General features: G+C 45.8%; 1 protein-coding gene across 3 annotated transcripts in view; it reads left to right on the top strand.

Moving 5' to 3' along the window:
* The first annotated feature begins 7144 nt into the window (after positions 1-7144).
* Positions 7145-27963, top strand: part of Ston2 (stonin 2) — a 154414-nt gene continuing 133595 nt past the window's right edge. For all 3 annotated transcript variants that reach the window (XM_041658385.1, XM_041658384.1, XM_041658386.1), the window contains exon 1: positions 7145-7258. The gene's annotated coding sequence lies outside the window, so the exon portion shown is untranslated. The remainder of the gene's footprint in view (positions 7259-27963) is intronic.

The following is a 27963-nucleotide window of genomic DNA, read 5'->3' on the forward strand; positions in this document are numbered from 1 at the left end:
CATGGACATCGATTGGCTTAGCTGGTGAACAAAGATTCTCGGGGATCACAGAAGGGGTGCAAGGCACGTAAACACTGGCCTTCTCTGAGATGCTTTGACCTTGTGGAAGCAATATAGTCGGCACAATTTTCCTCCTGTACAGTTGGGATGGTCTTAGTTGGTGGTGCCTGCATGGGACTTAGTGGATCTGGGCGCCTATTTTGTCAGGATGGTCACTGTTTATAATCCTGAAACACAGCCTGGTTAGTTGGCCAGCCTGTATGAGCGTGTTTCTTGCCCAGCTCAGTCCCCATTCTGCCAACATCAAATATCTTTTCTCGCTGCCGCTGAGTTGAGGATCAGAAGGTTGGCGGCTCCATCAGCACTCTCTCAGATCCCAGGTTTGATTTTCCTGTTCAAACTGTGTGATTGCTCCATCTTTGAGAAAAGGGGGGAAAAGGCAATAAAAGGGTGTAAGTTCCGATAATTGCTGTGGAAGCTGCAAATGTGGAGTGGTTCTCGGCCAGCTGGAGAGATGAAGGGTTTGGACTTGGGGTTTGCCGAATCCCTGCCTCCCAGGCTTCTGCTGGCAGTTCAGCTCTGCATGGAGAATTGGAGGAGTTGTGTGGCCACAGCCCTCGGATTTGGGGACTGACCCGTTGATAATGGTGAGTAAGCCGTGCCATTCCTTTAACAACAGTGAAGCCTCTTCCAACAAGGAGACTTAAAAAAAAAAAATCCCCCGAGCCGGGCAGTGGTGGTACACACCTTTAAAATCAACACGCAGAAAGTAGAAGCAAATGAATCTTTGTAAGTCTGGGACCAGCCTGGTCTACACGGTAAGTTCTAAGACAGCCACAACTACACAGAGAGGCTCCGTCTCAAAAACCCAAAGATCAAAGATTAAAACAACCCCCCAATAAATAAATAAACAAACAAAAGCCCTCATTACTTATTTAGCAAGCAGTTAAGCATTTTCTAAGTGCTAAGCATTTGTTCAACCATCCAATTGAATCATCAGAATTACTCTTTGATACTGATGCAACATTTATTTTTAGGTGAGAGCAGGCTCAGAGATGTTTGGGTCTGGGTATAAACAGATCTGGAGTCACAGAATGGGGATTCCCACAGAAGTGGTCCTGGGTCCAGTGTCTAATTGGGGGGGGGGGGTCATCCTATTATTGACCTCCCTCCATTCCAGGACCTGGCATTGGTAGCCGAGGCTCTTTTTATTAAAGATCGGCTTATTTGTTCTTCTTTTGTTTTTTCCTACTAATGATGAAGGAGACACCATCCCTTCACTTTACTCGGTCAGATCTTTCTTCTACGATGGAGAACGTTAGTCCAGTAAGGACTCTAGTTTTACAGCTGTAAACTCTAGGTGTTTAAAAACTCACCTCCCTGACTCTCTTTTACCCAAGGAAACATTTATCCAAGATGTCAGGAAATGCACAGGAGAACAAAAAGGAGAGATGGCTTTTGTTTGGAGGGATGGGGTTATGAGGAAAGGAATCCCAGATGCTGAGGGAGAAGAAAAATACTTCATGTTTTTATGGATCAAAAAAGGAGGAACTTCGGGTCATGGCAGCAGTACAAGCAGGGCTCTTCTTAAGGAGATATTGATTTATTGTTTTCTTTTTGCAATGCTGGAGATTAAACCCTAGTCAAATGCTCTATCTCTGAGCCACACCCTGAGTCTGCTCTGTTCTTTTTTGTTTACGATCACTAATTTGCAGCTTTCTTAAAATAAAAGCCATATGCGATTTTAAAGAACGAATTTGATTTTCTCATTAATCAATTTATTTCTTTTCACCACATGGTCTGAAACTCAAGGGTTCACTTACACTTGGCCAAGCATTCTACTGTGGGCCTGGATCCTTAACTCTCAAACTTGATTGCAAGCTTGAAATGATCTTTAAATAACAATATCCATGATATCTAATACTTCTATTGCTACACACTGGGCGTCACTCTAAACACTTGATGCTTGTTAAGTGGATGCTCTTTGTGTGCCTCCCTGCCAGGGTCTAAGTGACAACAAGTCCTTCTTTCTTCCCATGGCACCTAGCGATGTTCATACGCAAAATACACAAGAGCTCCATAAATATTTATGCAACAAATCAATCTTGCCATGGATGATACTAAATTATAGACTTGGAAAACTTAGAAAACAACTTCATGCCGTATTATTGATTTCAAATTCAGTGAAAGTATAGTTGGAGATGTATTGAAGGAGTTAAGAATGTCTCAAGGCCTGGGGTGGGGGAAAATGATCTAAAAGATTCTTCAGGGCGATGAGATGGCTCCGTGTGTAAAGACACTTGATCACAGGCCTGACAACTTGAGTTCTATCTCCAGAGGCCAAGTGGTGGAAGGGGAGAACCAACTTCTGCCAATTACTCTCTGACCACCACAAGTACATGATATATAGGCGAAAATCAATGTAATGTTACAAATTATAAGGTTCTCCAACATCGGCATCTTGGCAGCAAAATTTCCCTCCTTGAAAAGCAGTGAATGGGAGGCACTGGAGGGAAGGGTCATGCCCTTCAGAGGGATTTCTTCAGTCTTCCCTTCCTCTTTGTTTTTTAAGATTTATTTCTTTATTAAGTATACAATGTACTGCTGGCATAGAAGGTACCAGGTCACCAGGTCTCATTACAGATGGTTGTGAGCCACCATGTGGTTGCTGGAAATTGAACTCAGGACCTCTGGAAGAGCAGACAGTGCTCTTACCCTCTGGGCCATCTCTCCAGCCCTCTTCCCTTCCTCTTAACTTTCAAGACCAGCTCTTTACAATAATTTTTACTACTTATCTCTGTGTATGTACCCAAGGAGATCAAGGGCTGTCAGCTCTCCTAGAGCTCAGGTTGCAGACAGGAGGGAGCTGCCTGATATGGATGCCGGGCACGAAACACAAGTCTGCTACGATCGGTGCCCTTCCTTAACTACCAAGTCGTCTCTCCAGTCTAAGCCAGCACTTGGAAGTTGCCCGAGATAGTTACTCTTTTCTGTGTCAGTATGTTCCATAAATTGACTAATCCATAAACGCTTGTGAACGGAAACGCTTTGCATAAAGGAGCAGCTAACCGCTGTTGGGCTGATGTGCACGGTGACCCTGCAAAGGGAGACAGAGACAGCAAAATGCTGCTGAAGTGTATTGCGTGGGTGCAGGCTTGAGGCGGGCTACAGGCAAAGACACAGACTCTCCCACGACCTTACCACAAGACGTTCTAATGTGTTTTGTTGTTGTTTGTTTGTTTGTTGACAGTCTCACTATGTTGCTCTGGCTGATCTGGAACTCGCTGTGTAGATCACACTGACCTCAAACTCAGATATTCACCTGCATCTGTCTCCCTACTGCTGGGGTTAAAGGTGTCCACCGCCACATGCGCGGTTCTAATTCTTTAAACCAGCTCAGGTTACACTGCTGTATTGGTGGTCATTCGCTCCATGCAGCTATTCATATTTCAGTACAACTTTAAAACTTAGTATTTCAAGTCACACAGCACATGTCTAATCACTACTTTATTGACTGTCTCAAATTAAAAAAACCACTTTGCTGGCTGTGATGGTATGTGTCTGTATAATTCCAACACTTGGGAGGTGGAGACAGGAGGATCAGGACTTCAAAGCCATCCTTGTCTACATAGTGAGTTCAGGTCAGCCCAAGCTGTGTGATAATCTATCTCACAATAAAACAAAAAAAAGATGAAAAGACAATAGTTGCATTTTAATAGACCGTTCTCTTAGACAGCACAGATCTAACAAGTAAAGTTTCTCTGGACTGATGAGGTGGGGGCATGAGTCCTAAATGAGTTATATTTAGCTTTCTTTTATAGGCCTACCTAAGTCCCTTCACCTAGAGAAGCATACGTGATGTGGAATTCTCCTCTGTGTGCTGTGAATGTGTTTTATTAGCATTGGTTCATAAAGAAGCTGCTTTGGCCCATGACAGGGCAGAATATAGGTAGGCAGGAAAACTAAACTGAATGCAGGGAGAAAGAAGGTAGAGTCAGGCAGATGCCCTGTAGCCGCCCAAGAAGCAAGATGTGAGGTAACAAACCACGAGCCCTGTGGTAAAAACATAAAATAATAGAAATGGGTTGATTTAAGATGTAAGAACTAGCTTGGAATACGCCTGAGTAGCTGGCCACAGTGTTGTGATTAATATATTTATGTGATGAGTTGGGTCAGGGTGACTGGGAAACGAAAGCGCAGTTTCCGTTTACATAGGCTTAGGTCCTTCATTTAGGATAGAATGAGTGCATTCCTCAGAGCACTTTCTGCCCTCTCAGAATGTATGCTGTGCAATAATAATAGATTTGCTTCCCCAAATCAGCAGACATTCATTCTCTGTTTCCAAGGGTTTTTTTTTTTTTTTTTTTTTTTTTTACCCCAAGGGAGATCTGGCCACCATGAAGCAATCACTCCTCACTTCCCCATCTCCCAGTAACCAGCCCTTTGCAATGTCTTTACAGATTCGCCTATTGTAGATATAGTAAAGAAATGGAATTATACGCTATGTGGCCTTTGACTTCTGACTTTTTTCACTTTGCATAACATTTGTCGCTGAAAAATACTCTATCACACTGGGTATTTGCAATGTTCTTTATGAGCAATTACTGAGCTTCTTGGCTTTGTACTTTTCAGCCACGATCTATAGCAATACTATGATACTCTTGAACAAATTTTTCTGTTTTCTTTTCTTTTTTCTTTTTTGACACAGAGTCCAAATGTAGTTCTGACTGGCCTGGAGCATGCTAGGCAGACTGGCCTCAAACTCAGAGGTCCACCTGCCTCTGTCTCCAAGGTAGTGGGATTCAAAGGCATGCACCACCATGCCAAGCCAGTGTCCTTGACGATTTAAGTGGAATTACTGTATTATGCTGCAATTTTTACCTTTGTTTTTTAAGAAACATTGTTCTGTAGATCGGGTATTTAATCTCATTTCACCTTGTGTCCATACAATAAGGCTATCATTTTTTTCTTTACTTAACAACATCTAACATATAAGAACTACTTGTTTACAGTTAGGTTGAATGGATGTGGCCTTTAAGGTAATATCCCCTCGTTCAGGAACTGGAGAGTACCCTGTTGAAATTTAGGATAAGTATGTGGTTAGCATTTTATTAACCTGTTGGAAATTTTAGCCTCATTCATGTTTACAGAGTGCCTACCGTGTTCTGATGGTAAGCTAGGCACTGGGGCTGTGCAGCAATGCAATTTAGCGGAAGAAGACTCGTGACAGATGGATGGAGCACTGTTCCTGGGTGCCTGAGAGACTTGGTGAAGGCCTCACACTGGAAGGGATATTTCAGTTCGCTCTTAAGTGCTAAGTGCCATTCAGGAAAGAAGAAATATGAGAGCCAAGCAAAGCGTTTTTCCTAGATGAGGCAGGGTATAGAACTATGCGTAAGTGAGCTCACCCACAAGACAAGTAGACTCCGTGGTCCTCATTCTTTCCTTGTATTTGTGGGCTGGAGTTCACTCGCGGCCGCCAGAAGTGAGCGATTTGACATGTCATTTTGGGTCAGCCTCCAACTCTGGAAGAAACAAGCTTCTCTCCTTTGAAGTGAGCATATGAGCAGCTAAATTGGACTTCTGTTTTGGCAAGGGCCATGGCCATGAAAAGTGATCATCCAGGAGTCACAAGCATGTATGTGTGTAAGGGTGTATGTGTGCACACACACACGCATGCGTGTATATATTTCCGAGGCTTGAAGAGGAGTGCCCCCGATAGGACTTTCTTCACCTTGCCTCTGTCCTGTTTTACTCCATTTTCCAGCCACGTGAGGCTCAACCCACGTCCAGTCTGCTTTTCCAATATAAAGGTTCATTAATATAAGCGACAGAAAATGGAGATGATTTTCTCCCATGGACTGTGGTTCCTAACTTTGACCTAAGATAGATGCAATCACTGTTTAGTGTAGGTCCAACTGGATCCCAACTGGTATCTTTTAAGCATTTTTCTATCAGCCACACTTCTTAAGGGTTCTGTGAGCCCAAAAGCACAGAAGGAGAGAAAAGCTTGTAGGAAAATGGTCGCATATGGTGTGTTGTTTATTTGTTCATTAAGATAAACGGCAGAACATGGAGCTGCTTTTCTCCACTGCCTATCTGGGTGGCAGAGATTTGTAAGAGTGGCGTGTGGATTTACATCGCTTGCTTTTAGTTTCTAGGAAGATCCAGAAGAGGTAGGTTGAGAGGGTTAAAGAGCTACAAGGAAAGAGATGCATGATGGGAACAGTTATGGTCCCCTCTTCTCCCCAGAGATTAGGGCCCTGCTACTGTCTTTCCGATGAAATTGTGGCCTCTTCGGAGCGTCTGTGTTCTATCCCTGAGGCTCACGCACACATAAATGTCTTTATGGCAGACTTTTCCTGAATTTCTGGATTATAAAAGTGTGTATAAAGTTCTTGGAATAATGCCTGCCAAATAATATGCACCTTGTTAGTATTAGGGTAATTATTATGTTATGAATCAGCCTCATCTCTCCAACTAGGTATTAAGTTCTTTGTCGGTGACCTCAACCCATCTTTCTCCTTTCTTGGACAGTACCTAGCACAGAGTTCTTAATATATTGACGGTATTGGGCTCTCCCACAAATCGCTTCTTTTTTGTTAGCTTCTGGTAGATAGGGACCATACAAAGATTGTGTGTGGCGTTCAATTTCAGTTCACAAACACCGTTTGGTACCTACTGTTTACAGAGTCTGACCTAAGCCCTACACCCTACAGTAAAAAGTACAGAAAAATAAATGTAAAGTCAAAGTGGCTTGCATGAGAGAATCCAGGGAAGCACCTTTCCCAGCATGGTGGAGGTTCACAACCACCCGCACTCAGGGACAGTAGCTGGATTCCATAATGATCCCAAGTTCCCGCCACTCCTGCGACACTGTTCCCACCCCCAGATGCTTGCTGGGCCGACCCCACTGGGTGTAGCGGGGAACCGAGCGGGTTTCAGAGTCCTGCTGGCCCCAGGTGAGGTGGGGGACCAAGGCCAGGGCAGCAAAGCTCCAGGAGTGACCCCGCCCACCCCACTCCTCCTGTCCAATCAGAGAGCGGTTCTCGAACACGCTACGACCAATCAGGAGCGGCGGGAGCTGAGCCTAGAGCCGGCGGGCGCCCAGCGAGGCCAGAGTCGCGAGCGGGCAGTGGTGGCGCGGCGACCCGGAGGCAGCTCTGTTAGAGCGGCGGCGGGACGGAGGCTGGGCTGGGGAGCTGGTGTTGGAGCGGACCTCAGCGCCGACGCCGGGACTCTGCTCACCCCGACACTGGTGAGTACAACCCGCGGTGGGGAGCGACCTAGGCGCCGCAGGTGGACGGAGGGGGGCGCCGGCCGCGAGGTCCTAGCGCCGTGCGTCTCCGAGCACCGCGCACGGAGCCGACGCCGAACGCCACCGAGCCACCAGCCTTAGGGGGAGGTTGAGGAGGGACGAAGGGAGGCGGCCTCCGCGGGGTGTTCGTGGGGAGTCTCCTGTGACCCCCATACTCACCCCAGCACTTCTTGCCAGCCAATGCCTTCCCCTGAGATCCAACTCGGCCAGGGCAGCTTCGCTGTCCTGAGTGGGGAGGCGACAACAGGTGTCCTTGGAGACAGTGCCTTGCCCCACCCCCGCTCGAAATCCCGGCCTTGGCGTTGCGCTCCAGCTTCGGGGTGTTCTGAGACAGGACCCCAGCCTGGCCTCTCAGGCGCTCTGCCCGCTGGACAGCGCCCAGGGGCCGCTTGGACCCCGGGCTTTGGATGGAGTTTCCTGCGCGCGTTGCCAAGCAATTTGCAGGTCACCGCCTCTCGTTGGGATGGAGAGTTGAAGATTGGAGAAGGCGGGGGACAGAGGAAGGGGGGAAGATTTGCTGGACACTGACCTCTCCATGAGATGAAGAGTTGGAGAGAGAGAGAGAGAGAGAGAGAGAGAGAGAGAGAGAGTGTGTGTGTGTGTGTTCCCACACAGACTCTGTTGAAAGGAGCTGCCTGAGGGCCTAAGTGAATCATTAACTCTGGTTCTGTGCCGCTACTGCGGCTGCTTGCCTTCCACCCTGTCTCCTCCAGGCTTTCTGCGCCTATTTTGCTCTTATCTATAAAGTGATGACACTGATTGCACTCCTTGTTTGAAAGATTGTACGAGCCAGGATCTGAAAAATATCAAGCACAGCACCAAGCATTCGATAGATGCTGGCTCTTACTATTTATTGTGAAGTGGATGGTTGTTTTAAGAGCAAATCAGACCTGTCCAAACAGGCCCAACAGTCATTTGGAGCATTTAGCAGCTTTCTACTCTCCAAGGAGAAAAATGTCAATGTTACTGATGGTCTCGTTTAAAGGTAATAAATATATCCTATGGGAAAGGATGGCAGAGGTAAATGAATCTGAATTAGTAATCAATGCTTTGTATCCCTGTGAATGTTTTTCAGAAAGAATATCACGGTACTTTGTTGAATTCTCTCTCTCTCCCTATTTGTATGGTTGATCGGAGTAATGGAGGAATTATTCTTTAGCGTTTTATGATTCTTATTCTTTTTAAAGGTGAGAGAGAAAAGCAGAAACACAAAGGAAATTCTCAACCTTATGACAGAATGCCAGCAGCTGACAGAAAACTGAAATTTGTGTTTCTGTCTCTATGCAACTGATGGGATGCCTGACTCAGGTGCTCTAAGTCAGATCCTTGCCCCTTTGCTGTTTAATCTGAGACACAAGCAGACACTTGACTACATGCTTATTTGTGCTACTAAACCTAAGATATCACATGTATCGCTTGTTGGAGTTGTGAGCCTTCTCCTGCCTCCTCCTCCTCTGGAACAAACCCTAAAGACCTCTGTGTTCTCAGTGGCCATCTGCTTATCTCGGCATCCCACCCCACCCCTGCAGCCTGGACCTGGGAGGGGAAAGGTCAGACAAACTAACCCTGTTTTTCTGAGGTTCCCAGTGCCTTGTCTACCTGAGGATGAATACACCATCTAGGAAAAGTGTGTCTTCTCAGGCCCAGGGTGCATTTCTAGCTGCAAATCGTGCAAGTGTGAGATTAGTGTGGATTTCAGCTGTTGTTGTAGCCTTTTCCTTCCCAGCAGAGTGGGAGGATTGGAAAGCTTGCAGCTGGGGAGGGACAGAGGTATGTGGCACAGGGCAGATTGCTTCATTCAAAGCCAGACTCCCACCCGGTGAGAGCCCTGGCTCTAACTGTAGCTGGGAAACTTGGCCACCCTGCTTTGGTTCTCTGAGCCGGTCTCCTCACGAGTGATAATGATTTTGTTAGATAGCGAAGAGACGGTATAATAATAATGATGATGATGATGATGATGTTAGGTGGGAAGCCCATGACACAGCTCCCAGGACAGAGTTTCAGGTCTGTGGCCTCTAGAAGAGGTTCTAAAAGTGAGGGTGACCTTTTAGAGATAAAGCCCAGGTTGAGAGTTCACCACTTGAGCTCAGGATAGAATGAGCAGCCGAAGTCATTGGCAGCAAGGTAGAAGAGAGGAGAGAAGCCACTGCAAGTGGGGTGGAAAGATGACAAGTGTTGCTGTAGTCAGCTTGGGCTAAGTGACAAGTCACCCCAAATCCCACTGCTCTATGGTCACTCAGACTCCTTGCTCCTTGATGCTGTGATCCAGGTGGATCCTCACATGTCTTTATTTACAGTCCCACATAACTTAAAAACAAACCAGCCTTGCCCAAAGACAATACCAACTTCACTTATGGCAGGGGAAAGACGTAGGATGCTCACAGTTAAAGTTTGCTAGGATGTGAGCGGTGGCTGGGCTGTCCCTACAGCTCCATACTGTTGGCCAAGGTCAGTGACATGGTCAAACATGATGTCAGAGACAATATAAGCTTCCTGCAGATGGGCAGACATGGCTGTGGAGATTAGAAGCAGGGGAAGAAAACAAGGTCAGGGAAATTACCAGAGGTAGATAATAAAGGATTTGGGGTTGTAGACCAGGCACTTGGGACTTTTTTTTTTTCTTGGATTTTCGAGACAGGGTTTCTCTGTGGCTTTGGAGCCTGTCCTGGAACTAGCTCTTGTAGACCAGGCTGGTCTCGAACTCACAGAGATCCGCCTGCCTCTGCCTCCTGAGTGCTGGGATTAAAGGTGTGCGCCACCATCGCCCGGCTTGGGACTTTATTTTATAGGCAGAACACAACCACTAAAGGCAGGTGTGTGTGTGTGTGACCATGTGTGTGTGTGCATTCGTTTGTGCACCTAGAAGCCAAAGGAGGATTTGGGGTATCTGACTTACTCTCTCTTCCTCATTCTCTTGAGACAGGGTCTCTCATTGCATTGGCGAGGTTGGTGGTCAGCAGGCCCCTACACTTTCCCCGTCTCTGCTCCCCACACTACCGAGGATTACAGGTTTATGAGTCTTTTTACATGGGTGCTGGACATTTGAACTCAGGTCCTCATGCTTGTGGAGCAAGCACTATTACCTCATGGTCCATCTCCCCAGCTCCTAATAGAGGACTTTAAATGGGGTTTAACAAAGACAGATTTTTTTTCAGGCCAAACACAAATCTCCAGTAGCGTTGTGGAGAGAAGTCTGAAATCGGTGAGATTAAAAGCAAGAGATGGTGAGGTCCTGAGTTCACCCAACAGCCTCAAATCCCCTTCATATATCTTGAAATAACAGGTCTAGAAAATTCTTTATCTGATATTTGAGGGGCTTGTCTTTTTCATGAGTCTTCCTACAATGTTCATGCTCATCTATGTTGACATTATCTCCTAATATCATCTAAAAACATGGTTCTTAAACTTTAAGGGCATCAACACCACTTGGAAGACTCCAGTCAACAGCTTGCTGGCTCCACCCCAGCTCCACCCCAGAGTTTCTGAGCCAGTCAGTCCAGGGTCAGGCCTGAGAGTAAGCTTTTGTACCTAGTGTTCTGAAGATGCTGATGCTGCTAGCCCAGAGGTCTCACATTGAACTGCTAAAGGCGGAAATTAAGATGTTTTGAAAGACCTGAAAGGGAGGGCCTATGAATAATTCTAGAGTTCTTGAGGCATTTGTCCTGCTGTAGGCTGCCCCAGGCCACAAGCATCAGGGTGTGTAGGAGTCCTTGAGCCTCCAGTTCTTATTAACTGCTTGCTTGCTTGAGGTTTTTGTTTTGTTTGTTTTGTTTTTTAATAGAGCCTTATTATGTAGCCCTGGTTGTCCTGGAACTCTCAGCAATCCTCCTGCTTCAGCCTTCTAAGTTCTGAGGGTGCAGGTGTGTACTACCCTGCCCAGCTAGGTTTATATTAAATGTCACATGCAATTCTCCTAGTGAGAAAATGCAAAGCAGCTCAGAGTTGGAGAATCTAGAAGCATACAAGGGTTGCTTTGTCCCACCCCTTTGTAATTCTGCCCAGCCTCTCCATCCTGCCTTTGAGCACACACCCTCTCATCCGGCTCCAGACCTCTCTTCCTGGCCTGTCCACGTGTTCCAGTCTTAGCCCCTCTCACTCTTTTGTCACTCCAGTCTGACCTCTCCCGGAGCTTGCCCACTGGGTGGACTTTTGGCTGAATTTTACTAGAGTCAGACCAAGAAATTGCTTGTCTCATTTGAGGTCACCTTCATGACTAAACATCTGTATGGTGTGGTCATTGCAAATTGCAGTCCATCTTTACCCCAAGATAAATAATCCTCTGAGAATCCAAGAACAACCAACCCCGAACTCTTGGGCTTGTTGTAATAGGAGGAACAAGTCCCAGCAATTCCCTCAACGCTGACTCATCACTCCTGCAATGACAGAGTACTTGAAAAATGGTTGTTAAAGAGAAAACATGTTGGTTTGCGCAGGAAACGAAACAAGAGTTTCTTTTCTTTCTTTTTCTCAATTTTAGACATAACAAAAGGGTGACCTCTATCTAGGAGCCAGATAGCTGTTGTGTGCCCACCCTAATGTTGTTTGATTTTTTTTTTTTGTTTGTTTTTATTCTTTTGTCTTTGGGGGCCTGCCACCCAGCTCCCAACTAAACACGTGGAGAATTATTCTTTCTTATGAATTCTTGGCCTTAGCTTCGCTTGTTTCTATCCAGTTTTTCTTAACATAAATTATCCCTTCTACCTTTTGCCTCCGGGCTTTTATCTTTCTGTAAACCTTACTTTACTTCTTACTCCGGGCTTGCTGTATAACTGGGTGGCTGGTCCCTGGAGTCCTCCTCTCCTTTTTTTTTTTTTTTCATTTCCCCTCCCACATTCTTCTCCTATTTATTCTCTCTGCCTGGCAGCCCCGCCTATCCCTCTCCTGCCTAGTTATTGGCTGTTCCGATCATTATTAACCCAGTCAGGTGTTTTAGACAGAAAAAGTAACACAGCTTCACAGAGTTAAACAAACACAACGTAAAAGAATGCAACACATCTTTGCATCATTAAACAAATGTCCCACAGCATAAACAAATGTAACTCATCTTCGACTAATATTCCACAACAGACTAATATGCAGCATGTGAGCACATGAAATCATTTGGGGCCCAAAGTTCTGAGTACTGACTAGCAGCCTACAAGATGTGTTTCAAGGCGAGGAGCGTAAAATATCTTAATGGGACATGCGTAGAGAATTTTAGAAGCAGTGTCTATTGTTCATATAAAATAGAGTGAGCCAAAACTCTTTTAAAATAGAGTGGCACTTGAAAAGACCCTGAGTTTTGCTAGAGTACCACACTTAGAAGATATGTGTTTGATCAGAAGATGATGCTCAATGATTCGGATGTTTGTGATGGTCCAGCACAGCCTTTGGAAGGTGGCTCACATGATGATATTGACCATCTGGGTACAAAACACTAGAGGAAGTTGTGGGGAATCTGTGTCATCCAACAGCCTCTGTTCTAGGAGAGAAGGGGCCTAATATTTGCATAAATTAATACCAGTTAATGATGAGACCATTGACAGTCAGTGGGCAGTTAACTAAGAGGGTACCGAGTGCTAGGAATTCAGAGCTCTGGCTGTGTAGGTCTGCGAAGGAGCAGGTGCCCTGGGAGGGATGTAGAAGATTTCATGGAACCAAAGCACTGGTTTCATAGGTAACGAACCTCTGTGAACTGTGGTTCAGCCCTGGTGACTCACGTCAGGCTCCCTGACAAGACGCTTCGTCTGGATGAGAGAGTCCACAGAAAGCAGAGAGGCTGGAGCTGATGGCTTCTCTTCCTTGCTTAGCTGCCCTCTGCCCATCCCATATAAATGCTCATGCACATAAAAATTTGCATAACCTCCTAACCACTGAATATTATTCATTAGTAGATGAATAGCGCAGAACTCTGATGTGACCTTCTTACCATGCTCGTTTTATTAATAGGAAAGCACTTGGGAGCTGAGGCTGTCAAACCTCTTTATAAATAAAGCCTAACCCTACCATACATGCTGTCGTCTGGCAGACCATCAGCCACTCTCGACTTTTAAGATGACTTACAGGTCAAATGGGAGGTTCACAGTCATTCAGGGAATCCCTTGGCACTTCCATGTCAGCTGACCCCCACCTCTTCTCACATTAGCTGGTGCCCGGCTTAAGTTGCTTCCCAGAGCATCACAAGGACTGTGACACTAAGGACTTTGGGCCTTGCCACCTAGCGAGGATTTCTCCGGCTAGCATTATACACCACAGAGGTTTTCGACTGCTAATGCCTAAAACTCCTCATTAGTTTTAAATTTAGATAATTGCACCCTTTTCTTTCAAGCTTCACCATGGCTTTTATTGAAAGAAAGTGCCATTTTTGTGCTTGGGTCCGTGCAAATGTGCTGTCTGAATAAAATGGCATTGAGTTCTTTCTACCAAATGTCAGCCAGGGTCTGGTGACAGGTCACCAAATGTCAGCAGGTTGTGGGTCTGTCAGTTTCTTTCAGTCTGCTTGTACTTGGGAGTGAGACACCAAGCCATTACCAACTTGATACAGCCCTCTATTGCCTGCCTTTTGAAGGTATGGAATTGCTCTTGCTGCTGCTCCTCCCTGATGTGGGATGTTCTTCTGTATGCTGTGAATATGTGTTGCTTTTATTGGTTGGTGAATAAAGCTGCTTTGAGGCAGAATATAGCTAGGCGGGAAAAGCCAAACTGAATACAGGGAGAAAGAAGGCAAAGTCGAGAGAGATGCCAGCAGCCGCTGGAGGAGTAAGATGCCAGGGCATTACTGGGAAACCACAGGGCACGTGGTGATACACAGATTATTAGAAATGGGTTAATTTATATGTAGAGCTAGCCAGTAAGTAGCCTGAGCCATTGACTAAACAGTTTGTAATTAATATTAAGCCTCGGGAATTGGCATGTGGGAGAGGATGCCAGTTACAACTCCTCCTCTTCTCCTCCTCCTCTCCTCCTTCCTCCTCTTCTCCCTCCTCCTTCTCTTCTTGATGTGTCTCTGTATGTAAATGTGGGCACATGTGTGCCATAGCATGAGCGTGAGGGTCAGAGGGCAGCCTCAGGTGCCAGTCCTCACCTTCCAGGTCTCTTAGTTGCTTTGCTCTGGCGTATGCCAGACTAGATACCCTTCAAGTTTTCAAGGATTCACCACCTGCCCCCGCCCCCATCTCCCCATGCTGAGTTTATAATAGACACTTGTACTTTGCATCAGGCCTTTATTTGGGTTCTGGGGACTTGAACTCGGGTCTTCATGCTTGCATGACAGCTACTGTTATCCACTGAGTCATTTCCCCAGGCCTATAACTGCTTTTTTTTTTTTTTTTAAAGTGAGACGCTTTATTTAAGAACAGATTTGATTTCATTGTTTGCTTAAGAACTGAGTCTGTCTGTCTATCTTTCTTGATCGGCACTTGATCGGCACTTTGGAAGGAAAGACCTATAATGCTTTGATTAAGTGGGTGGGCTGAGGCTAGCCAGACCAAGGGTTAGGTGGGGCACAGTTTACATAGTAGCTGTTTTTATGAACCCAGAGCTGTCAGAACCGAAGCTCACTTTCTTATCTCTCCACTCTTGCCAAACATAAAATACTCATTTTTTCCTCGGGTCTGCATTTCCCTATTCACATGATAAACAGCTGAAGAGTGCGGAAAATTTACATTGTTATTGAAATGATCAAAATCCCTGCCAATAACCCTCACTCATTGAGTTTTTCTATGTGCCCGGTCCTCGGCTCTGCCGCGTTTTGTCTTTTCTGCCCCTGTGTCTCCTTCTGCAGCTGAGACAGGGTCTGAGGTTAGAGGGGAGCTGGGCTTTGAATCCACCTCCTCTAATCCCTTAGGTTTGGAAGCTGTACACTTAATCACCATTATGGTGTCTGGGAACAAAAGGGAAAGCCCTCCACAGCACCGGTGGGCTGGATGTTCACTGCCGGCACACCCACAGAGAGCCCCGTGGGAGAAAGCCGCCCTTATTTTCCCAGTATGGTCGAAGCACAGTTCTCTCTCTCTCTCTCCTTTTTCCTCTGGAAACATTTCCCTGGAATGTTTCTGTTACAAACTAACCTTTAGAAAAGAGGCTATTTGAGAAAGAGGCTATCTATTTTCCTATTTCTACTTACCTGAATGCTTCTGTTACAAACTAACCTTTAGAAAAGAGGTCATTTGAGAAGGGTTTGAGAAGGGGGCAATCTGCACTTCACGTCTGACAGCTACTCACTCCTCAGCCTCTTTGGCCCGAGTGGGCAGTGCTGGCTGTAGCAGCTTGCCAGCCCCCATCACAGTGTTTAGGGACTCCCATATCAGTGCCCCCCATCACTCTCAGGGCCCTAGCGTTCACATGCTTTGCCGCTGGTGGGTTTTAAGTTCCTCCTGCCTGAGCAGGCCTTGGAGATACAGTTCCAAAGAATCAGAGTCATTTAATGTCACATGTTAGCTTTTAATCTGGGTGGCTTGGGTGGTCTCTCCAGTGGCCACAGGACCAGGGGCTTTGATCCTCTATCATTTGGTTGCATTTTGTCCTGTGCACCTGTCAAGTCTAGGTCCTTTGCAGAGGTGGGTCCTGGCTAGTTTATTACATATGTGTTTCTGGTTTCTACTGTTTCTACTTAAAGGAAGAACATTTATAGCATGGGAGGGGGGATATGTTGCATGGTTGGAATATGGTCAGATGGATAAAAGCTAGATGGACTGTTCAGGTTTGCAATTTTGTAATAAGTTATTTATTATTATCATTTTCCTTACCTCTGTAAAGGGATAATTACAGAACTTCCTAGAGTTATGAGGATTACATGAGTTATTTAATTTAGAGTCATAAAGCACTTTGAGATTGGTGTTTGGGAGATAAGAAGGACTCATCGAATAGCACAGAAAATAAAGTGGAAGGTGACTGTTTCTGGGTGTGGGCTGGACAGTACCGTGACAGGCATGGCTCACATAGTCGCACCTGTTGTAAAGGTCTCCTGGTGAGTCGCAGGCATCAGCCGTCTTACCAAGTGCACTGAGGTGCTGGCCACGGTAAAGAATCCCAGAAGGCATCCTCATAAACTGCCCCTTCAGGAAAGGAATAGAAGAGACGCCGTGTAAGAGGAAAAGAGAAGCCAAGGTTGGATAACCTGGCTTGAGCCATTGGGAAGAGTGTTGGTCCCTCTCCATGAACTCATTCATATGTGTGCTCACCCAAGTGGGCATGTGTAGAGACTGGCAATGAACATCGGAATTATTTTACCTCATTCTTTAAACTATTTTTATTAATTCTTTGAGAATTTTATACCATTTATTTTGAGCATATCCACCCCCTTCCCCTTTTCCCATCTCCACCCTCCCATCCCTTTCCAACCAACTGTAAGGACTCTTCATCTTCCTCCTTCTTGCCCCCATGGAGTCTAGTCCTTGCTGTCTGACTAGTCTTACTACCTCATTTTGTGAGGTGGAGTCTTTCTTTGAATCTGGAGCTTGCTATTACAAGTAGAGTAGCTGACCAGAGACGCTCTGGGACCCATTGTCTCTGCCCCTCAGCACTGGGGTTACAAGTGTGTGCTGCTTTGCCCTTAGATTTTCACATGGATGTTGGGGATACAGATTCACATCTGTATTCTCATTCAACAGGTACTTACTTTAGCCACAAAGCCACCTCTTCAGGTCCCTATTGCCTTCATCCTGGACGGGAACCCTTCTGGGGACTGCAGAAGTTTTCAGGAGAGCAAGTCATTGGCCAAGTTTGGATGTTAAGTTTGACAGGCTGTTAGACATTGACATGAACTGGTCATTGAATGGAAGCAGTTGAGAATTTGAAGCTGGAAGATGGGTCCATGATGGTCTCAGGCTTCTTGATGGGACCTGTGGTGGTTTGATTGAGAATATCCAGGCTCATAGATTTGAATGCTTAGTCACCAGGGAGTAGAACTTTCTGGGAAGTATTAGGAAGTGTGCCCTGTTGAGGAGGTGTGGCCTCGTTGGAGAAGGTGTGTCACTGGGAATGGGTATTGAGGTTTCAGAAGTCCACACAAGTCTCAGTCTTTCCCTCTCTACCTGCTAGCTGTGGATCAGGATTTATCTCTTAACTACTTAATGCCTGCCTGCCTGCCTGCCTGCCATGCCTGCCTGCCTCCTGCTGTGAGGAGAATGGCCTAACCTTCTGAAACTACACACAAACCCCCAGTTAAATGGCCTCTTCTACAAGTTGCTGAGGTCATGATGTCTCTTCAGAGCATTGCAAAAGTAACTAGGACAGGGACCGAATGCTGGGAAAAAGCGAAAGGAGTCAGGGAGGGAGTTCTGGGCGTGAACCAGGGTCATTTGAGTTCTGGCTTTCAGAAAATGCCAATCTGGCTCTCAATCTCTAGTTTGCTTTCCTCCCCCTTTCCAGTGTAAGAAATTGACTTCTTGGGGGTTGACATTTTATTGGGCTGTTTGTGTCGTTTGCAGTGTCTGGTGAGGGGGTTCATCCATAGACCTAAAAATCAATAAACTAGCATCAGCTACGACCTGATCTCTCAGCAGCCGTGTGTCCTTGGGGACCTCAGTCTCCAGTCTCTGAGACCGAGTTCCCATCCCTGTCAGCTGGTAACTGGTGGCAGCAGCCCATCGAAGGTGGGAGGGCACTGTGAGTGCCGCACTAATGCTCTGAAGTGGTCCCTCCGGCTGTCACCATGAGCACTCATGTCCTGCCGTCACATTAGAGGAAGGAACAGCGGCAGTTCACGCGTCCTTAAAGCCCTTTCGATTCTCCCCAGACGGAGAATCTCCACTCCACTCACTGCTACTCTTTTCCTCCTCCCCACCCCCCTTCTTAAATTAAACATAAAGGCGGACGGAGTGCAAGCAGATAGTGCAATAAATTTCACACACTTGCCAGTTGCTTAGGTTTCTCTGTAATTGAAACACTTCATCTAGAGATCAAGTCTGGCCTGTGTTGTGGCAATTGCTGCATGAATTGCTACAGGTGCAGAGGCATTCAGAGAAAATACAGGCATTAAAAGGAGCGTGTGTGGGTGTGTGGGGGGTCATTTCTGTCTGTGACAGTAACCTCGTGCCTGCTCTCTCTGCCACTCTGGGCCAAGAAGGAAGATCCTTTTTTTGTCACAGACAAACTCCTCTTCTCTTGTAAATTTAGATGCTGTAGTTGTTTGAAACCACTTAATTTTGATCTGTAAATATTTGAAATCTAGTTTTTAAGTCTTAGTCTTTTTTTTTTTACTATTTATTGTGTGTGTACATATATGTGTACACATGCCCAATGTGTGAAGGTACTTGTGTGTGGGTGCATCCGAACACCTTGGGAATCCTCCATCACCCCTTACCCTATAGTCTCTTATTTGAGCCCAGAGATTACTGATTTGGCTAGTCTAGCTAGCTTGTTCCTCACTGCCCCTGCCCGACCCCCAGTCCTCTGACTCTGCCTCTTGTGTTGAGGTTGCAGGTTTGCTACTGTGTCTCTCTGGCACTCACACAGGCGCTGGGGATCTGAACTGTAGTCCTCCTCCTTGCACAACGAGCTCGTCGCCCGCTGAGCCATCTCTCCAGCATCTGAGATGTTTACTCTCTGCAGACGCTGGAGATGCATGCAAGCTCTCTCATCTTGCCCCTCCTTCTCTAAGTAGTATGTCTGCTGTGTTTGCATTTATGGTTTCTATGCTTTGAATTTGTGGTTTTTCTGTTTTGCAAGAGTTACTGTCAGTGAGCTGTCTACCCAAAGAAATACTACTATTAGCGGTGGCGGGACCAAGAACATGCCACGGCGTGGTTTGTTTCTAAATCGATACCAGAGCGTTCTGAGAAACGGCTTCCAGATGGCCGTGGGTGATGTGAGGACTGGAAAAAAGAAGCATTAGAAATATCAAAGTAGGAAATTTAATAGGAAAGACCTTCCAGGGCTGAAACTTTTTCTTTCTGGTCTTCCAGTTTGAGGAAGTAAAAAGAATAGGCATGAATGGTGGGAAATTTCCACCAACTTGGGGGGAGAAAACAATAGACACAATAATTCTTAGCCACTAAGGTGCTAGCACAGGGAGGCACAAGGTCAGAGGATCCTGTCTCATTTGTCTGTGGTGACAGGCTATCCTGCCCCCATGGGAACGCCTCCCTTGAACAATAGTCATGTCTCCGGGAAGTTGAAATGCATGCAAACAGTTATATAAATATAAATCACATCACTTTGGAACAGTGGTTCTCAACCTTCCTAATGCTGTGACCTTATAATACAGTTCCTTATGTCCTGGTGACCCCCCCAACCATAAAGCTATTTTTATTGCTACGTCGTAACTGTAATTTTTCTGTTATGAAAAATAATATAAATATTTGTGCTTCCCAATAATGGCTTTAGGCGGGCCCTGAGAAAGGGTCATTTAACCCCCGAAGGGATCGTGGCCCACAGGTTGAGAACAGCTGCTTTGTAAGTAGGTCATGGGTGTGTTTGTAGACATTTCCCAGATTATCTTTAGCAGGAATATATTCTTTTTTTTTTAATAAAAAATAGACAAACTCAAAATTGATGTGAAAGGGGAAATGAGCTTGAAGTGTAGGGATAGGTGAGCTGTGACCCTTTAAAAGTGGTCAGTTGCTCACATTTTATGACGAGAATTCTCTTGTCCCGTAGTCAGGCCACATATACATACCCTGTACATAACAGCTTCCAGAAAGGAAGAGACGTTGATGCATTTCACATATCGAAAACCCAGAGCCTGTTTTACTGAAGCCTGGCCAGCCCCTGTTGACATGACCAGGATGTCTGAGTTCATCTCTCCCGGCAGCTGGAGAAACCCACACACCCCTGCCTTCAGCCGACATGTAGACTTGGGATGTCTCGTGTGTCTAGTATACAGCCTGGTGTACAAGGATAAGGTCACAATCAGGCTGGGGCCCCTCTGCAGCTGCAGCTTTGAGGCCCCCTGCAGTGGTCCTTTTTTTTTTTTTTTTATGTGTGTGGCAGTCTTGTTTTGTTTTTTTTTTTTGGTTGTCTGCCTGGGTCAGGATTCTCAGAAAAGGGAAGCAGATCCCCCTCTACATTGCTGAAAATGGAAGGAATCGTCAGCTTGGGGTCAGTGTGGAAACCACCGCGTCTCTGCCACTCTGGAATGATTCCGTCTGGTTTGACTTGAACTGGACAGGTTGTTCTGGGGCTGAGTGTTTTACAGGGAATCAGAGGTCCCAAGGGTATTCTCAGTTGCAGGCTGGGCAGGCTGTCCATAAAGCACCTTAAACTGGAAATGATGTCTCACGCATGTGTGCTTTTTCCTGAATCAAGAGATTCAGCTCACCCTCTCGTGTGAGAAAAGATCAAGAACTGGTTCCAGGGGAGGCTTCAGTTCCTACATCTTGCCTGTGGCCCACCCTGGAGAATTCTTCCTGACGCAGTCCATAGGAACATAGCTGCGTGTGAAACCCGTCGGTGCACCAACAGGCCATACTATGAACAGGTGAAAAGGGTTGCTTCTTCAGGACCAGAAAGATGGACACCCCAAACTGATACCTCTACGGTGCTCCCCTCAGCCTTCTTCTGGCTCCCTCTCCTCCCTTGTGCCTGAGCCTGGTAGAACTTCCTTGTTTCCTTGTTACCGAATGATTGACACTTGTGGAGTAAACATACATATCTCTTTCCCCCGGTTTCCTCTGGGCTCCTGCTTCTCCACTTCTTCAGGATGGTGACAAAGCAAACTCCCCCAGCGGCTGCTTGTCATCTCCGACCATAATTAGTAACCTTCCTCAGATCCCAAACTTAATTCCTATTTCTCCAAATCTTATTCACTCTGCGTCTCCCAATCTAAGACTCTTGTTCCTAGTGGTGCTTCAGTATCTCTTAGCAGTGCACATCAGTATTCTTCTAGCTCTAGACTGACTGGCTCAACAGACCCCGGGAACAGCCCAGTCACACAGCCCCATCAAACCCACTCATCCGCCCTGAGCTCATCATATCCCTCTCTTCCTCAGCCACCCTTCCTCCTGAAGTCCTTGTCTTGGCAAACGATACAACTTGGTCCCTTCCCAGGGTCTTTTTCATCTGTCTACTATATAAATAAAGACTTCTTTATTCTAAATGAACCCTAACAGATTTCATCCCTGTGTCTTGATGCTATACCCCGTAAAAACATTCTCTTCCTCACTCTTGCTAGTCTCACGACCGTATTTCTTGCTTATCTTTGCCCCTCCTGTCTACCCTCCTCATTGCTTCCAGAGTGGTCTTTCTGAAACATAAAATCTCACTTGCTTAATTGGCATCCGTTGCTTTCATTTCAGGACCCGGCCTCTGGGCCCCACCTGCAGTGCACGATCTTATTCTTGGTCTTTCTAACCTCTCCTCATTCTGCCTTCCTCCCAGCTCCTCGTTTTTCCAAACCGAATTATCTGTACGTCAGAAGACAGCAGACTTTCATTCACTAGACTTTTTATGAACACTTGGCATTTCAATGCTGTTGTTTTGAGGGAGATCTTACCCCTAAGAACTATTGGAATTTGAATTGCCAAGCATGTACAAAACAGACATCCTGAAGCCATCTGTGTATCCACCACTCCTGCCTTTTACCCCATCCCTTGTATTAGCTCTGTGTGGAAAAACCTTTGTGAACTCTAACCTCACCTTTGAAGCACAGCCGTCCCTCATCTCATGGCTTATCTGTATCTCTATATCCTGCTTTCTCTTCTGTCTGTCTGTCCGCCTGTCTGTCTGTCTATCTATCTATCTATCTATCTATCTATCTATCTATCTATCATCTATCTATCTCCAGCTTTTATGATCAGCCTGTCCAAGTATGGAATTAGACAAGACAAGGTCCATGTGTGGACATAAGAATTAGGGATTCCTGTTGCATATACTTTGGTGTAGTAAACAATAGTTTTACATGTTGTCATGACTGTGTGAACAAGGCTGAGTAAAATGGTACATTTTAACCTGGGTGGTGATGGTGCACACCTTTAATCCCAGCACTTAGGAGGCAAAGGCAGGAGGATCTCTGAGTTCGAGACCAGCCTGGTCTACAAAACAAGTTCCAGAACAGGCTCCAAAGCTACAGAGAAACCCTGTCTCAAAAAGCAAAACAAACAAACAAATGTACCCCCAAAAAGGTACATTGTATTCTCATGGTTTGTTCTTATAGAGACAAGGCTGCCATCCGAGAAAGTCCTTTTCTCTCACTTGTGTCTCCGGAACCCAGCTAATTTCCACTTCTATTTCAAACCTGTGGCTTTCCCCCTATTTGTTCTTAGCTGGCCCCAGATGGAACTGAGTCACCTTCTGCATGGCCATGGCATGGCTGAATTCTCGGGTAGCCCTAATCATATTATGCCATGTCTGGCCATCTGCCTATCTCTTTGAAGACGATAGATTTTAGTTATCTCTAGCCACAGAATTTCACTAGATGTGCTAAGTAACAGGGGATATCAAATGAGTGCTTCTTCAGTGATTGGGGAGGTGAAGGAACGAGTGGGTGATGTTCTGTGATAGAATTCTAATACCCCGAAGAAGCCCCATAAGCACAGATAACCAAAGGCCCAAGGCACCTGCTGGGTCATCCCCAGCCTCCTGTGTCTGTGAGATTGTATACTAACTACTAACATGGGCTCTTATCTTCACTACGCTTCCTATATAGGCTATCTCTTAGGCACCTTGGAAACCCTCAGCCTCACCTTTCTCCAGGCTGCTGTGGTGGCCAGTTCTACTGGGGTAAGCCATTCTGCTGTCCAAGATTGATGCTGGGGGTCTCCCAAGTACTTCTGGATTCAGATGAATTACCACACTGAAGGCATAGACTCTTATGTTCCCCCCATATCCTGACACAGGAGCCAAAAATACATGCTATATATGGGGAAGTTGAGCCACCACCATATAGTCAACTCTGACCCAAAGAGAACAAAACCAAGCAACAGCTGCCAAATATACTCGGCCTCCAAGCACCGCCTTGTCCAGTGCAAAGTCCCTACTATCCTCTGAGACCACCGGGCAGCAAGCTGTGATTCCTTTGAAGCCAGGACCAACTCAGTCCCACCACATCTGGTATCTCCCTACCTCTTTGTTCTTGATCCTTCGTGTGGACTTCTCTGGGGTAGCCATCAAGTCCTGGCAGAGAAGCTTGACTTTGGGCTCTAGCCTAACACTCATTCAAACTTGCCACTCTTCCCTGAGAGCCCCAGGCCAGGAAAGGGAGAAGAGGCGAGAACAGGACAGTATTCCAGGCCTCTAGATCGAAGATCCTACAGATTTTAGACTTCAGCCATGAGTTTCCTGTTCACCCTTGGCTGTGCAGCCGTAGGGGGAACTGGTCACTCTTCTTTCAGGGAACTGGCATGTGGCTTACTAGCAGAAAAGGTAGATCAAATTTGGAGCCTGTGAACTGGTTGTTGTTCATACTAATGTTGGTCCCGGGACTTCCTACTTAAAAAAAAAATCTTTCTGATTAAAAAGATCAAATATACAACTTTAAAGGCCAATAATCCAATGGAATGTTACATAGCCACAGAGCAGATAATTATGGCTTTGTGATGAATTGGTTTATGTCTTAGCTTATCTATCTACTTATGTGAACCTGTGAAAGAAACTTGGCCCATCCAAGCCTCTGTTTCTTTAACTAGAAAATAAATGCCAGTAATTGTCCTTTACCTCGCAGAGTTCATGTGAAGATCACATTATAATACAGAGCATGCGGCACCATCAATACTTAAAACTCATAGCTTTAGTTGTCACTTTCCTTTATTTATTTATTTATTTTTTAAGCTTTATTTATTTATTATGTATACGGTGTTCTGCCTGCATGTGTCCTTGCAGGCCAGAAGATCTCATTACTGGTGGTTGTGAGCCACCATGTGGTTGCTGGGAATTGAATTCAGGACCTCTGGAAGAGCAGCCAGTGTGCTCTTAACTGCTGAGCCCCTAATTTTTTAAGTAGAATTTGTGAATGGTAGTGTTAACTGTGTCTGTGAAATACAACTTTACGGTGAGATTTTGGAATCATTCAAACCTTTATTGGGATTTCAACAGGAATATTTTTGATCTGGATTTTTTTTTTCCTAGAGAAAGTAAATCACAGGCCTGGTTTTAATCTTGCTATAAGAGTAGATTAGTGTGTGTGTGTAGCGGGGGTGACACAGAATTACATGCAAGCAGTATTGGCCTACTAAGTTTTCAAAGCCTATTTTCTTTTTTTTTCGAGACAGGGTTTCTCTGTAGCTTTTTGGTTCCTGTCTTGGAACTAGCTATTGTAGTCCAGGCTGGCCTCGAACTCACAGAGATCCGCCTGCCTCTGCCTCCCGAGTGCTGGGATTAAAGGCATGCGCCACCACCGCCCGGCCTATTTCCCTTTTTAGAGTGTTTTCATAGTCTTTATAAAAAGGTTGATATCAACCTTAAATTAACACATTTTGAGGGGTGGGGCAGAAAGGTTTTTGAGTTTTGCTCTGGTTGAGAGAAGATCCCAGGAAGTAGCCTCTTGGTCCTCAGGCAGGTTCCAGTTTCTTCCTGCCAGTGGATGAGAACTGCTTCTTCTTTGGAAATATGTAATCAGGATCAACAGTGTACCCTGGTGATTCCATCTCTTTTATAGAACTATATTGAGAGGCATTACACTTTAGGGCCAGCAAGATGGCTCAGCAGGTAAAGGTGCTTGTCACCAGGCCTGACGGCCTGAGCTTGATCCCTGGCTCCCTCATGGTGGATGGAGAGTACTGACACCCACAAGTTGTCCTCGAATCTCCAGATGTGCACTAGGGCACAATAAATCAATGAACAGATAAGTAAATTTCTTTTTAAAGAGCTTCAAACTGTAGTTATTTTTAACTTTTTTTTGTAATCAAGCTTCCAGCTCAGGTCTTCTGCTCTCCCAGCTCTGGCTGCTTTCCTTCAGTGTGACCTGAACTGAGTGTCAAGGCCACCCCCATTCCTCATGGAGTGGACACTCCAGCCAACCTCTCCAGAGTCGCTAGTGACCATCTGGCCCCATTATGTTTTTCTGTGATGCTCACTGGAAAAGTCTACGTGTTCTGGAAAATTCTCTCTTGCCTCCATGACCTCTTGAAGGATTCTGTTTTTTTTCTGGGTTCTCAGACCTTTCACTCCAGGCCCCCTTTTCCTTTCTGAGTCTCCCCTGTCCCATGAGCGGTGCTGCTCCTAAGGTCAGGCAGCCCCTAGCTCTGTACTTCCTCTAAGTGATAGCCTGCTGCTTCTGCTTTACACACGTCTGTCCTGGATGACTGTAAAATCTCCCCCCGCCCCACTTTTTCCACATTTTCTGTAATCAGTCTACTTTTAAACCCTTGAATCTCAGCATATGTCAGATAAAACTCACTTCCCACCTCCACCTCTAATTAGCTGAACTCGGTACTGAAGCACCCCTGGCTTCCTTAAGATTTGTTCTGGGTTTTCTCTCTCCTCTATTCAGCTACTAATGGCATTAGCGGTCCCCTCACCACGAAGCTTAATCGCTCTCCCTTATCACTGTTACTTTTATTCTGCTGAGTGAAGAATGACCCAAGGATTCCTCTTGGCTCTAAGTGTTTCCTCTGCTTTTATCTTCTTGATGGGTCAAGGGTTTTCTCCTAACAATCAGCAGGCCCCTGCTTTTTCGAACATGTGGAGGTTTGTGTGGGAAAGGGTGTGTGCTAGGCAGTGTTTTCTTGGTCACCCATCTCCAAGAGAGCACTCAGATAAAGGGTCGGGTTTTCCTGCTGTGATGTGGATGTCACTGCCCATGGTTGCACAATAAGAGGTGACGTGCTGGTGATGTGTTCGGTGGTTCTGAAGGCAGATGTCAGGGAGGGCAGTATGGGGGTTTACACCAACCTAGGCAGAAGCTGTTTTTCTAAAAGGAAAGGAGAGGATGGGGAAACAGGAGAGAGAAATTGTGTGTTTTTCAAGACAAGGCTGTGTTGGGCTAACTTCTCTATAGATCTGGACAAGCTTGAGATGTATTGCCTGGAGCTGTTGTCTTCTAGTCCTTGTTTATCTTGGTCTAGAGAATGTGGGAGGGTGCATCTAAATTGCAAAATCCATGCTTTGGCAGAAGTACAGTTCAATTAGGATAACACCACACACTCGTGTCAGAACCGACATGCCTTTGGATACGGTTAGCATGCTGCATAGAGGTTCGAGAGACTTGCGGTCACATTGATGCTCTCTATTGACTGAAGTAGCAGCTGTGGCACACCTGGGATGGCTCTATGGCACATTGTCCCCTCAGCTGCACAGGCTGGGTACTTCACACTGTATGGTCACCGCACACATAGGTGGTCATAGGGCTAGGGCCTCAGAATTGTCCAGTGTGATGACCCGAGCCAGGTCACCTGAGGCTGGATAGACAGATAGGGCCTATTGAGGGATGTGGGAAGGGAAAGAAGCTCCTGACCCCAAGATCTAGTTTGTCTTTTATGCTGACAGACGGCCAGAAACCTTCAACCTGTGCAACCAAAATTACCTACAAAGATAGTGTGTTTTTTTTTCCCAAAGTCCTCTCAAACAAGAAAGTTAAAAATAACAGCTATGATTACTTAGTCAAGATATTTGTAATCTTGAATATTACCAGATCAACACTCCTCACACCCATAAATGTGCAAACATCAGATTCAGAAAACACCTTACGTTTCCATTTGCAAAAGTTACCTCATAAGAAAAATAAAGTTAAGCATTTTAAACTTTTAAACCTTATCTTACATTTTAAACTCTGCTTATCATTAAGCCTTTTTATAAATTATATCCTTCAGGACCTGTAATTTAGAAAGCTGTAAGAGCATGAATTAACTTATGAAGACATTTAAGATTGACTGTCTTGCTGGGTTTGGCGGCACAAACCTTCTATCTCAGAATTCAGGAGGCAGAGGCAGGTGGATCTGTGTGAGTTCAAGGACTGCCTAATCCACATAGTTACAGGACTACATTATAAAATCTTGTTTTTAAAAATAATAAGAATGAAAATAAGGAGGGAGAGAGGGAGGGAGAAGGAGGGAGAGAGGGAGGGAAGGAAGGACGGAAGGAAGACTGACCTCCTTAAGAGCCAGCACACAAGTCTTAGGGTGGTGTATTCCTCTCCTGTTTGTTTCTCTTTGACCTGGAATTTAGTCAGGAGTCTGGTTTACCTGAGCGGAGGTCCCTGAGGGACAAGGGAATTCCAAGTGCTGCTGGTGCTATGTAGCCTGTGTCTCCCTGTGTGGCTGTTGACAGCTCTGCTTCTCACCCAACACTCATTTCCAGAGCCCCAGGTCATGCTGGCCAGCTGTTTCCTGTATGAGGCTGAAACTTTAACCATGACCTCCTTTCACCCCAGATTTCTAAGGTCTCCCCTTTTCTTCCACTTTCACTTCCTGAAATGCCATCGCCACAAGAGTCAGGTCATTGGGTTTGCATTACACTCGCTCTCTTGACCAAGCTTCACCCTTGGTTAATGGAAACATGGACGATGACGGACGCCATCAGCTGAGCACTTGTTCCTTACTAAAGGTCTCAGGCACTGCAGCGTCTATTTTCATCTCACAGGAGCCTTTGAGAAGAGATCCCTATCACTGTCAGCGGAAGCAGGCTTAGAGGTCCTAGGAGACATTCCCTGATGCAGCCAACAATGAGGAACTTGGCTGGCTAGCCTAAAGGGCCTGTGCTCTGTTACCTTTCATTGTGAACCTTCTCCTAAAACATAGGTCAAGTAGAGTATTCCACCATCCTTCCTGTATCCCCAGCTCCCAAGACCTGTG

This window comes from Microtus oregoni, unplaced genomic scaffold (genome assembly GCF_018167655.1).
Source record: "Microtus oregoni isolate MIOR12 unplaced genomic scaffold, Mior012 000009F_ref0000495, whole genome shotgun sequence".
NCBI lineage: Eukaryota > Metazoa > Chordata > Mammalia > Rodentia > Cricetidae > Microtus > Microtus oregoni.